Source organism: Balaenoptera physalus, assembly GCF_965194825.1.
Source record: "Balaenoptera physalus genome assembly, chromosome: X".
Classification (NCBI taxonomy): domain Eukaryota; kingdom Metazoa; phylum Chordata; class Mammalia; order Artiodactyla; family Balaenopteridae; genus Balaenoptera; species Balaenoptera physalus.
In genome coordinates, this window is record NC_138903.1 from 38,694,894 (window position 1) to 38,709,274 (window position 14,381).

Consider the following 14,381-nt stretch of genomic DNA (forward strand, 5'->3'; position numbering starts at 1 on the left):
ACATTTTAGCATGCATCAGAATCACCTGGGGGGCTTTTTAAAACACAAAGTGTTTTAGACCCTAGAGTTTCCCATTCAGTAGGTACTGAGTGTGACTCAAGAATCTACATGTTTAAAAAAAAATAAAAGAATCTACATGTTTAATAAATTCCCAGTGATGTTGATGCTGCTGGTTCAGGGCCAATATTTGAGAACAACTGTCTTTACTCTTGTTCTTCTTTCTATGGCCTCCGTGATATACACTTTTTGCAGTTTGCTCTGACCCCTTTTCTCATGGTGATTGATATTATAGGCTGCTGGAATTTCCAGGTTCTGGCTGGCAGTTGCTATGGCAACACACCCAGGGTTGCCCTGTACTTGAGGCCCTGAGTGAGGACAGCACCAGTTGAATCACTGGCATAAGTGACTTGTAAGTGGCATGGACATTTCTCTCGAGTTGTCCATTTCCTTCCGTGACCTTACTCCTGGTCCTTTCCTTTTTTGGTAATTTGTTTTTGGAGTCTCACCCAAGATTCTTCTCTATAATATGATAAAAACAAAGCCTTAGATTTATGTTGTTCTTCACATTTATAAAACAATGTCTTTTCTATCACAAAACTGGATTTTATTAACATAGCAACTTTATCAGGCATGCTGCGGAGGCCTTATTATTCCTGTTAACAGATAATGAATATAAGGCTCAAAGACACTCAGAGATAATTAAGATCCAAAGTGACACAAGGTAGAAAGTGGAAGAGGCAAGTCTGGAACCCAGAACATTGTGCTGGTATTGCCCAGGGCTCTGGCAGGAAACAGATGGCACACTCAAAAGGATGAATAAAGAGAGCTTAACAAGGAGAACTAACAAGAGATAGTAAAGTGCCCCAGGGCAAGAAACTAGCCCTGATGGCAAAGAGGAGATAGTGGTATTGTCACCTGGAAAGAGAGATGTAGCTACAGCTGTAGCTATAGGAGAAGGACAGCCATCAGGAGCTGTGACCTTCAGTGGAAGAATGCAGCCACTGCCAACCCACGGACCAGCAGGAAGGGGGCGGTGCTATAAATAACCCAACTTCTCTCCCCAGAACATGACGGAGACTTAAGATGAGGCAGAGACATTTTGCCACTGCTGTCTGATTAGGAGGTCATTGCAGATGTTTGAACAGGGAGCGATACATGAAAATGTGGTATTAGTAGAATTGGCCCGGCAGCATGATACAGGGCAAATCAGAGGGAGGAGAAGTTGGAGGCATAGAGATCAGTTAAAAGGTTCCTATAGAACTTAGAACATCTTCCATTTCTGTCCACACTGCAGTGGTCCTGAACAGAGTGGTCAAGGAAAGACACATAAGAGCTGTGGAGGGTTGTCACTCCTCCATCCCTAGGACCTGTTTGTTTAAGAGAATTATCCTTCTATACGTGGTTATGCGATATTGAGCTTGAAGTCCTTTTCAGGTTTTAAGTGGGGGTATGACTGTCCTTTGGGTTTTGGTTTGGGTTCCTGAAGAGCAGACACAGAGAGATAAGGATTTGAGTGTAAGTAGTTTATTAGGGAGGTCCAGAGAATACCAGCAGGGAACTAGTGAAGTAAGGGAGGGAAACCAAGAAAGGAGGTATTATCAATCCAACTATCACATTGAGTGACAGGTGCTAATTCCATGGGTAAATTCTGGGAACTAGTATAATACACACATCTCAGAAACATCCCACTTGAGAGGCAAAGGATTTAGACTATTTGTATACCAACTCCTGAGCATCACTGGTTGAGAGTTGCTCTTGGGGAGTGCTACTTCCTGACACTTCCAGCCTGCCACAGGCACAGGCAGAGTGATCATCTGTGGTTCTGGAAATGGCCTCCTGACCCAGAGATGCAAATGCTGGCAGTCGGGAGTCATTTTGAATGCAAGGAACTGGATATGGGCGGGGCATCGGCAGCACCTGCTACATTGTCATTTGCAGGATAGTACTCATCAGCTCTATGGTCTCTACCCACTTAATACAGTGCCTGAAACCACCACGTCCAAATGGAATTCTACTTGACACAAAATCAAGCCAACATGGTTGTTTTGAAGGTTATGGCATTGTTGGGCAAATACAATATTGGGCAGTGGAATTTGTAGTTAAACACAGGAGGTAAACTAGGATGCTTTTTTAAGGTTCCAGGAGCGGGGGAAAGATATTACCAAACGGGTGGGAGATTAATGTAGCTAACATATCAGTTGGTAGTTAACAAATGATTTGTACCCAGGATCCTAAGCTGTCAATCCAAAAGCAAAAGAGGAACACAATACACAAGGAAAGTAGCCAGAAATAACTCATCCTGCTTTGCATAGAATGTCTGTATATTGCTCTAACCAGGCTGCAAAAGATACCTAATAGCCCTGACTCCACTTCAAAAACAAAAAGCTTCAAAGTGGTGTCATTTTCCATCCAGTTTCAGAACAGCCAATCGTCTCATGACTTACACTGAGTTTGTATCTACCGATTCAGCCAGGACATCTGCCCTGCTCTACATGAGAGCACTCAGCATGATCTTGAATCCACACAGACACGAGTTTTTTTTAAAAATGAGGCAGAGGGAAGCATTTTCTGGGCCACACTGTGCTGAATTATTTACTCCCGGCCTGGGATTCAGAGAGCTAGCTCTTTCTCAGCCTTGAATTTTACTGCAATACAAAGATATAAAATAAGTAAATAAGGAGAGAGAGGAAATAAATTCCTTGGAGACCTACTGGCGTATGAAGTATCGTTTGAAATGGAGCCTGATGCTGAAATAATTGTGTCATTTTAGAGCACAGTACTAAGATGCTCACAACTATGGTTAAATGCTGGAGCAAAGCACAATTTTGCAGCAATAAACGTGTGGCCATTTGTTTAAGCAGAAGAAATGAACCTAAAATTTGCATGGATTTATTTAATTAAGCATCCCCAAATTTAGATACTGACTCCAGAATAATGCCTTCAAGCATTATGAGCAAAATAATAATAAGCACAGGTAATAAAAATGAGGATATCTCAACTGCTTCTGAGATCAGGGTGAGGAAAATGGATACAGTATAGGTTGGACGGTATTTATATGCTGTAAAAGAGAGCAGTCCGCCTCCGTTCAGGATCTGTGTCCTGGAAGGGATAATGGATGTTTCCAACGTATTCTGAAGGGGCTGTAATCATGTAATCACATAAACATAAGGTAACTTACTTTTGGTCTCCCACTACTCCTTTACATTTATTCAGAAGGATAATTCCTTCCCAGCCTCTAGACAAAAGCCGCATTTCTTTTTTGGAGTGCTTAGGTAATAAAAATTCCTGTGGCCACTTTAAGCCCAAAACACATTCTCTTTTTTGTGATTATCAGTAGCAATCATTTCCAGGTCCAGGTAATGATCACAACTTTAAACATGACTTGATTCTTTTTTCTTCTTCTTCTTCTTCCTTTTGGTCCCACCACATGGCTTGCGGGATCTCAGTTCCCCGACCAGGAACTCAACCCGGGCCATGGCAGTGAAAGCACAGATCCTAACCACTAGACCACCAGGGAATGCCCAAACATGACTTGATTCTGATAGGAGGCCTGGAGCAGGAATTGGGTGGGGAGAGGGATGGTCAGCTTTTTATCTGGAGAAGAAAAAGCAGGGCTTCTTTTTTCTTCTCCAAGCTGGTCACCTGGTTCCTCACCCCTCCTGCATTGGTGTGTGGGGAAGGAGAAGGACACGGAGAAAGACAGCCCTTTAGCAACTGGATCGCTTATGAGCCCTTTCTTCTATGAGCCTGATTGGCATGAAACGCTCTTTTCTTCTTGAATGCTTTTGTGAGGTTTTTGGAGATCCCTCCCCTGACCAAATGCTGGGAATCTCTCACCTGTAGTTCCCTTAGCTCAGGTGATGGACTCTCTCCTGTCTCATCTCTTTGCTGTTTTCTCAGTTGCTGGCTGCCCTCTTAGGTTCATCATTAGCTTTATTCTCTGGAGATCCTTTCACTCTTCCAAGCGGGTCCTCCTGAATAGTTCTTAAATTGATCCTATGCTGCTTGTTCGTTCTGTCTCTGTCTCTGTCCCTCTCTGTCTCCCTCACACACACAGACACACGGACACACAGACACAGACACACACACACACACACACACAGACACACACACACACTGGTTCAAACCCGTTTCCCAGCAAACACTTATGCATCCTTTTCTCCAATAAATTCCAGGTGCGTTGGTCAATCCCAATGCAGCCACTCACCACAACAGCCAGTGTATCCATTCCAGGTATGAGGTAGACATTAACCCACTGTGTCTCCCCCTCAAACGTTAGGCAACACATATTACCCCATCAAAGGGTCTCCTTAAAGCCCCTCTCTCTTGACTTGAGGTCAAGGCACTTCGTGGCCTTTTCAACAGAGCTTTCTTAAATAAATCATATCTAAGAAAATCTTCGTCTAAACTCTAACCCTCAACCCTTTTTCCCCATACTGTGAGTGAGAGTCACAAAACTCATAAAATTGGTTTGGAGCCATTTCTTTCTGCAAATCCTATAGAAAAGTCTATCTCACAAGTCATTTTGGTATCTGGTATCTATTAGTGTCTCGGCAGAAATTTCAATTTTAACATCCAGTTACAAAATAAACAGTGTGAGGAGGCTATTTTTTTCCCCTCAGCCAACACTTGGAAGTACCCACAGACTCAGCAATAAGGAACCCTTCTCTGGTATTTTTGGATTTGCAGAAAGCTTCAGAATCACTTTTTACTGAAGGCTAGTGTGTCGACAGCATTTATTGGGAAACCACCATGTGCCCTCAAGATAGCTATGATATGTAAAATACCATTTCTATTTTTTCCCCAGGAAAAGAAATAGAGATATAGAAAGATGAAGTGGCTTGCCTAGAGACATTAATGAGTTGTTAGAACTTGAGAAAGAACTTTATTATTGTGTGATCAGCCAACTGACTACGCCTGTTAACAAACATGTGAGAATTCAACCTAGTAATTTCTTTCCGTCCCACAGACCCATAGGCTGAGGTTGATCTGAAAGATAGGACTGTCAGTGATCTAGGATCAGAAGAGTCAAGGAAAGTCTGGAAATTTCATCCTTGGAGCAGAAGGTAAAAGCCTTCAGGAGCCAGAAGAGTACCAAAGGAGGGCAAAAGATCTTTGGATTAAATCATATCAGCAGACTGGACTTCAGAAGAGTGAATGCACCAGGGACAAGAAAAACTTAAAGTTACAGCAAAGTTCCTTCATCTTGGAGGGTTCTTCCACATTCCTTGCTCAAACATGAATCGCCCTCATGAAGAGGAGATCTACCTTGGAGATGACCACAACTCACTCCTCTCAGGAGACCTCAGATGTCTACTGAGGAGCCCACTGGCCTAGCTTTCTGCTTCCCCCGTTACATCCATCTTGCTTCAGATGAACCTTCCCATGCTCAAAGCTTCTCTCTCTCTCTCTCTCTCTCTCTCTCTCTCTCTCTCTGTCTCTCTCTCAGAGAATGGTAGCTACTCATTAAACCTTTTTCCTTGACTTCCTGAGCACACCCCTGGATCACATTTTCAAGCATCTCTTGAGGTTTGGTGTGGTCATGTGACTAAGTCCTAGCATGGCATTGGGAACAGTTGTGTGCCACTGTCATATCTGGCCCATAATATCCTCCCACATGTTACCCTCCATGTTGTTTCCCTTTCTACCGACTTGATGCAAATGAACTCAGCAAGCTTGGAAGCTACATGCTGCATATGTGTCTAACATCATGGAAGAAGCCTGGGTCTCTGAATCACTACTTGGAGGATTGCTGCCCACCAAGTGGACCACCCATTTTGGACTTAACATGAGCAAGAAACAACTATTATGTTTGAAGCATAACATATGTTTGGATTTATATGTTGCAGCATTTAGGGTTACCTTAACCAATACAGATACCCTGAGAAAAGTTGTTAGACTGATATACATCTCAGCTTGGGTTTTAGCTGAGAAGTTTAGAATAAATATTGTAAATGACTTTGAACTTCTTTAGGGCAGAGTCCATATTCTAGTTATCTTTGTATCCTCCTAATAATAGTTCTTGAAAGAATATCACATATAGTAGGAATTCAATAGCTATTTGTTTAAAATGTTCAAGTCTTAAACAGAAGTATTGGCTGTGAAAATACTGATGAGCCCTTATTGGGCTAAGTTAAGCCATATTAAATAAATGAATGAATGAGTGAATAAATGGTGTAGTTTGGTGGAAATAAGTCCCACCTGAGGAGTTACAGAGAAATTTGCTCATCTGTAAACTGAATATTATAACATATTGCCCTTATTATCAAATCAGACAATAGACTTCCAGGTATTTAATTTCTAAATTTCTAAGTGCTAGACACATGCAAGCTCTCCAGTATAATTTGAATATGTTATGTTATGTTATGTTTTGGTATTACGTTGACAGTATGCTGATAATAGGGTTGAAGCTCAAGGAAAGAGAGTCAGCTGTGAAGCACTTTTGAACATCTTGGGGAAAATTAAAAAGTTGTATTTGTGTCCTAAAGACTTTAGACCTCTCAAAATTCCAAATCTCTACTAATTTTCAGGCCAAATAACGCCCACCATTTGCCACTGGACCCAAGAGAGCATCTTTGCATCAACAGTGCCCTGCAATCATGAGCAGATATTTGCCTTCTGTATCTTCCTAGGGAGTACCTGCCACTTCTTAGGTTCCTGCTTAGTGATCAGAGTCAGAAAAGAATTAGGCAACACTACCATGCCAAATATTATGGAAGTTCATTCAGCCATATTACCTGATTGAAATGTCAGAGTGTTTGAACACTGGCAGCCACATGAAAAGACATTTGGACATGTCTGGAACAAAGCTGGCAGAGAACGACCAGAGGGAATGTTCCTGTAAAATGAAGAACATCCAATGATCGAGGGAATGGTTCTGTGTTGACTTTTTGTCAGAAGTCTGAGAATGCGGATTGGACAAAAGTGGCTGCCCAGTGTGCCAATGGTAATGGTAACCCCTCACCAGCTGAAGTTGGGAGATATATGCAGCGGGCTTCAATAGCTGCACTCATCGCTGAAAGAATATTTCTTGTATTGGCTGAGCAAGCAACCATCACCAGGGATCAAGAGATTTCCTGTGAGTTCAATGTAAGATCGCCCCTCCTTTAGTCCCCCAGTTACATCAGAAGGAGGAAGCCTGCATGTTAGGAGCAAGGTTTCCTTTATACAGACTTCATTCTCCACCAGTAAGAGGGAAGGGATAGCTTCCAAATTCCATATATTCCCATCACCCCTCTTGAATGCCTGATCTTACAAGCACTATCTGCTTTGGAACATCAAGTTTTATGTTCCTGTTCATGTCAGTCACCAGGAGAAATCAAGGGCTCTAGGCCCTCTCCCATCCCCTGGCGTCTAATCTCCTTATGGCTCTAAACATTCCTTTTTCTGTCACCATCTCCTCTCCCTCTGCCCCATCTCCTGAAAGAACTGGAACTTTCTGTCAGGCATCTATCAATCGTCAGTCAAGTCCCCTATATCCCCTCACACTTCCTTGACTATTCCCTTCATTTTCTTGCTCCAGCTGAAACTTACCTCTCCTCGGTGGAGGCTGTTTTCTCTCCCAGATCCATCATATCACTGGGTCTAGATGTAAGGTAGTGTCATCCTTCCTCTTCATTATCTCTTTCAGATCATTCTTCCTTACTCCTCCCTAAAACTACACAGCTGGGATGACCTCCATATTGCTAAATCTAGCAGTCCATTCTGAGTCTGCATTTTACTTGGTAGATCAGCAGCATTTTACCCAGTTGAGCACTCTCTTCCTGTTGACACACTTTCTTCACTTGGTTTCCAGGACAACACACTCTCCTGCTTGCTTGCTATCTTATTAGTTGCTTCTTCCCCATCCCTTTGCTGCTTCCTCCACATCCCATTGACCTCTAAATGAAGCCACAGGGCTTAATCATTGAACTTCTCCTTTCTGGATACACTCACTGCCTTGATGATGTCATTCAATCTCATAATTTTCTGTACTCTCTATATGCCCATGAGTCCCTACCTTATATCTCCATCTCAGACCTTCTCTTGAACTTCAGATATATCCATCCGGGTGCCTGCCTGACATCTCCATCTGGATGTTAATAGGTATTTCCCATGCAAATTAACTGCGCTTCTGATCTTTTTCTCCAAACCTCTTCCTATTGAAGTCTCCCTCCCACCATCAAAGTCAGTTTATGACAATTCCAATCTTCTAGTCATTCAGGCCAGAAACCTCGAGGGCATCCTTGACTCTTTTCTTTTTCACACTGCACATCAAATTCATCAGAAAATCCTGACGGATCTCCTTTCAAAATATATCTGCCATCTGACCAGTTCTTACCAGCTTTGCTACTATAACTCTGGCCCAAGCAACTGTTATTTCTCACTTAGATTGCTTCAATAGCCTCTGTTACTTCTGTCCTTGTCTCTTTCGTTTCTATTCGAAACATAGCAGCCAAAGTAATCCTATCAAACATAGGTAGAACCTATCATTTCTTTGCTTACAACCCTACAATGACTTCCTAGCACACACTATGTAAAAGGCAAAGTCCTTACAGTAATCTGTCAGGCCTTATGAGATCTAGTCAGTCACCAAATCTCTAACCTCATGTCCTACCACTCAAGACCCCAAAGCTTTCTTGTCATTTTCTGACCATTCCAGGCACACTTCTGCCTTAGGGCCTTTGCATCTGCTCTTTGCTCTGCATAGAAAATTCCTTCTCTAAGTATTCATATGGCATACTCCCTCACCTCCTTCAGGTCTATCTAAAATGCAATCATCACTCCATCTTTGACACACTCTATCTCCATTCCCTGCTTTATTTTTCACCTCAGCACTTATTGCTATCTATAAGTAGCAATACTAGATATTTTACTTATTTATCTTATTGATAGTTTGCCTCTTCCACTGAAATGTAACTGGCATTTGGGTAGGGATTTTGGACTATTTTATCCACTGTTGTATACCTAGGACCTTGAAGTATGCTGGTACATAGTAGGTACACAATAAATATTTGTGGAAATAATTATCTTACAACATACCAAGTGCATAGTAGGTGTTTAGAAGGTGTTCATTGACTATTGTGTGACTTCTCTTCATTGACCAGAAATCCAGTACAGGACCCCTCCTGCCCCCAGAATCTTAGCACCTTAGCCAGTGACCCACATTCAGAATCTATATCCTTCCTCAAATGCAGCTTCCATGAGCATTACCTGGGTTGTGTCACCATCTTGCTCATGCATCAGCTAGCATTCTACCCATACTTACCATGTGGTTTGAGTTACAGTGACACTTTATATTATAGCATTTCTTTCTTTAGTGTTCATATTTAGGGTCTGAAATAGTACCAGGAGACTACAATCGTTCTGAAAGAACAAGGTTGAGATCACACCAATAGTCATAATGGATCAGACCATTCCCAAATGACCTCTAAGTCAGTCTAATTGTGAACTAGCCCCCATGATTTGGAGAACTGCTGGGAGACAAAATCATGGCCAGAGCTCTAGAGCCTTACTATTCCTTTGGGTGCCCAGAACCTCTTAGGAACAGATTATTATAGCTTTAATGTCATTAACCTTTATTGAGTTCTTACAATGTGCCAGGCATGGTCCTGTGCACTTTACATGATTAACTCATAGAAGTCTCTCAACAACCTAATGAGGTGGGAGCTATTGTTATCCTCATTTTATAGGTGAGAAAACTGAAGCCCAGAGAGTTCAGCGACTTCCGAAGTCACATAGTTTGAAAGTGGAAGAGATTGGATTCCAACTCAAACAATAATCACGGCCAATGTACCATGGGACGTTGTAGTCCAGACACTATCAAGCTGTGATCTAGATCGAGGAGTCCTAATCCTATCACTTCCTTCTCTAGTAGATGAGAGAAAAGGAGCAGGAACTAAGTCTCCCACCCTGACTGTGTGGGACTTGGCCTTTCTTGCTTCATGTACATTGAAATGGTGGGCGGGGGACCATTCCCAGCTTTTGGTGTCAGACAAACAAAGATGAGATGCACTTTTCCACCTTTCACACCAGCTCATACTTTATTTATTTATTTATTTATTTTTGGCTGTGTTGGGTCTTAGTTTCTGTGCAAGGGCTTTCTCTAGTTGCGGCAAGCGGGGGCCACTTTTCATCACGGTGCGCGGGCCTCTTACTATCGCAGCCTCTCTTGTTGCGGAGCACAAGCTCCAGACGCGCAGGCTCAATAGTTGTGGCACACGGGCCTAGTTGCTCCGCGGCATGTGGGATCATCCCAGGCCAGGGCTTGAACCTGTGTCCCCTGCATTGGCAGGCAGATTCTCAACCACTGCGCCACCAGGGAAGCCCGCAGCTCATACTTTAATGGTTGGAAATTTCAAATCACATCCCAGGCTTCTTGGAACTCAAAATTGAGTTATCTGACTCTGTAAAATGTAACTTTTTCACTTAAAATGATTTGCCCAAGGGACCTCTGGGATTTCAAATATACTTAAAAGCAACAACTGTGTTGAATCACAGAAGCATAAGGGATTGCATTTCCGCTGGAGAACACACAGGATGTTTTAAAGAGAGGGGGAAATGTTTGAAGTTCAACAAGCTTTGAGTTTCCTCCCACCCACCACATCTGAAAACTATTCGAGTCATTTGATTAAGGCAAACTACAGCTGGATTCCCTCATTCCTGGTGTTCTTGTGGCTTTATTGCCTTGACATTGAGATGCTATCTCTATAGGAACGTTTGCACCAATATCTTCTAACCCCTTTTTACAGGAATCAGGAAGAGCCCATTTTCCAAAGGCTATCTGGAGGAGGGTGGCTGGGGGTGGCTGGGAGCAACTACCCCATCAACAGAAGGCTAGACTTCTCACAGCAGTAGATACAGCTCTAGACAAAACAGTGACGGGGAATAGGCTTATCCAGGCCCTGAGCTGCTTTCAAAAAAGTTCCAGTAATATATTAATAATTCTATAATTAATAACAATATAATTTGACTTTAGGGAAATTACTTAACCTCTCTAATTAGGTGTTACTTTCATTACTATTAAATGGGGATAACACTAGCTACCTAGGAGGCTTATGGTGAGGATTAAATGAGAAAATACTTATAAGGTGCTGGGGACAGTGCTGGACACATAACAAGTATTCAGTAAATGTAAGTTATTACTCTTGTTGTGTTGTTACTGCCTGTCCCGCAAATGTGCATTGTTCTTTACTATTTATTAAAACTTGCTTTCAATGAATTTGGTAAAGTACCAGGCTACAAAATTAATGCACAGAAATCTCTTGCATTCCTATACACTAATGATGAAAAATCTGAAAGAGAAATTAAGGAAACACTCCCATTTACCATTGCAACAAAAAGAATAAAATACCTAGGAATAAACCTACCTAAGGAAACAAAAGACCTGTATGCACAAAACTATAAGACACTGATGAAAGAAATTAAAGATGATACAAACAGATGGAGAGATATACCATGTTCTTGGACTGTAAAAATGACTATACTACCCAAAGCAATCTACAGATTCAATGCAATCCCTATCAAACTACCAATGGCATTTTTCACAGAACTAGAACAAAAAAATTTCACAATTTGTATGGAAACACAAAAGACCCCGAATAGCCAAAGCAATCTTGAGAAAGAAAAATGGAGCTGGAGGAATCAGGCTCCTGGACTTTAGACTATACTAGAAAGCTACAGTCATCAGGAGAGTATGGTACTGGCACAAAAACAGAAATATAGATCAGTGGAACAGGATAGAAAGCCCAGAGATAAACCCACGTGCATATGGTCACTTTACCTTTGATAAAGGAAGCAAGAATATACAATACAGAAAAGATAGCCTCTTCAGTAAGTGGTGCTGGGAAAACTGGACAGCTACATGTAAAAGAATGAAATTAGAACACTCCCTAACACCATATACAAAAATAAACTCAAAATGGATTAAAGACCTCAATGTAAGGCCAGACACTATCAAACTCTTAGAGGAAAATATAGGCAGAACACTCTGTGACGTAACTCACAGCAAGATCCTTTTTGACCCACCTCCTAGAGAAATGGAAATAAAAACAAAAATAAACAAATGGGACCTAATGAAACTTAAAAGCTTTTGCACAGCAAAGGAAACCATAAACAAGATGAAAATACAACCCTCAGAATGGGAGAAAATATTTGCAAATGAAGCAACTGACAAAGGATTAATCTCCAAAATTTACAAGCAGCTCATACAGCTCAATATCAAAAAAACAAACAACCCAATTCAAAAATGGACAGAAGACCTAAATAGACATTTCTCCAAAGAAGATATACAGATTGCCAACAAACACATGAAAGAATGTTCAGCATCACTAATCATTAGAGAAATGCAAATCAAAACTACAATGAAGTATCACCTCACACCAGTCAGAATGGTCATCATCAAAAAATCTACAAACAATAAATGCTGGAGAGGGTGTGGAGAAAAGGGAACCCTCTTGCAATGTTCGTGGGAATGTAAGTTGATACAGTCACTATGGAGAACAGTATGGAGGTTCCTTAAAAAACTAAAAATAGAACTACCATATGACCCAGCAATCCCACTACTGGGCATATACCCTGAGAAAACCATAATTCCAAAAGAGTCATGTACCACAATGTTCATTGCAGCTCTATTTACAATAGCCAGGACATGGAAGCAACCTAAGTGTCCAGCGACAGATGAATGGATAAAGAAGATGTGGCACATATACACAATGGAATGTTACTCAGCCATAAAAAGAAACGAAATTGAGTTATTTATAGCGAGGTGGATGGTCCTAGTGTCTGTCATACAGAGTGAAGTAAGTCAGAAAGAGAAAAACAAATACCGTATGCTAACACATATGTATGAAATCTAAAAAAAAAAAAAAGGTCATGAAGAACCTAGGGGCAGGACAGGAATAAAGATGCAGATGTAGAGAATCGACTTGAGGACACGGGGAGGGGGAAGGGTAAGCTGGGACGAAGTGAGAGAGTGGCATGGACATATATACACTACCAAATGTAAAATAGATAGCTAGTGGGAAGCAGCCACATAGCACAGGGAGATCAGCTCGGTGCTTTTTGATCACCTAGAGGGGTGGGATGGGGCGGGTGGGAGGGAGACGCAAGAGGGAGGAGATATGGGGATATATGTATATGTATAGCTGATTCACTTTGTTATAAAGCAGAAACTAACACACCATTGTAAAGCAATTATACTCCAATAAAGATGTTTAAAAAAAAAAACCTGCTTTCAGATGTTTTGTTCACCTAAGAAGTAAATGAAAATAATTCAGTCTTACCTCCTTTCCTAAATTCTTGATCAGCACCTGACGTGGAACTCAGAGAGCAAGGAATAATAAAATATGGGTCCTCCCCAGGAGCAAGTTTGTTCCAGGCATGTCCGGCCCTCCACAATGAGGCTACAGTATAGTGGAAAGAGCGCTGGCTTTGGGGCCAGATTTGCAGGTCAAATATAAGGAAACCTATATAACAAGTCACTTCCACTCCTTGGGCCTCCTTATAACAGATGAAAAGGCTTAGGGGGTCTTAGATCAGTGTTCTTCAAATCTTTTTTTGGCCATAGAACTATTTATTCAAGTCAGCTCTCACAGGGAAATACCATGTGTACATCAGATGAAATGGATTTGGGAGGTGAGTTTCTGGAGCTCCTCTCCCCAGGCCTTGGGAGGCTTCTGTGACTCCCTAGGCAATGCAAAATATGCAGTAGTACTGCATACTACTCAACTACAGGATCACCAAAATCCCTTCTGGGTCTGATGTCCTAGGCACGTTACCTTCTTTCCTTAAACATCAGGCTGGATTCCCATCATCCTCTAAACCTGCTCTGCTTATACCTACCTTTCATCTTGAGGTTCTTCATACTTGAAAGGTATTCTGGTTTCTCCTTCCCCTTGGATCTATATCAGTAGTCACAGTCTCTCACCCTTAGACCATTTTAATGGCGGACTTCTTGCAATTGATCACAATGTTAAAGAATATATATTAAAATATCTCTAAGTGAACATGCATTTTCCAGTTCCTGGTAGGCCCCACTACTCCCTACTACTTGCTCTCACCCAAGTCAAGCATGTATATTACTTGCCTGGCCCCCAAAGGCGTCCAAATTTGTGATGTCAGCTCTGTCACATGTCATTCAAGGTCCTGCTTAGGTTTAGCTTTCAGACTCCTCTTGTACCTCTCAGCTCTAGGATCTTCTTGTACTTACAGTATGGTTGTAAAGATAAAAATAACAAAAACAAAAAAAGTAGAGAATAACTTAGAGTTTAATTTTGGAGAACTAATTATAAAAAAGAGAGCAGCTGGTCATCTTCTTCTGGCTCTCTTACGACAACTTACAACAAATATGCAATCTTTTCTTGATTGAGTAGTCAAATATATGTTCATGGAATAGAATTAAT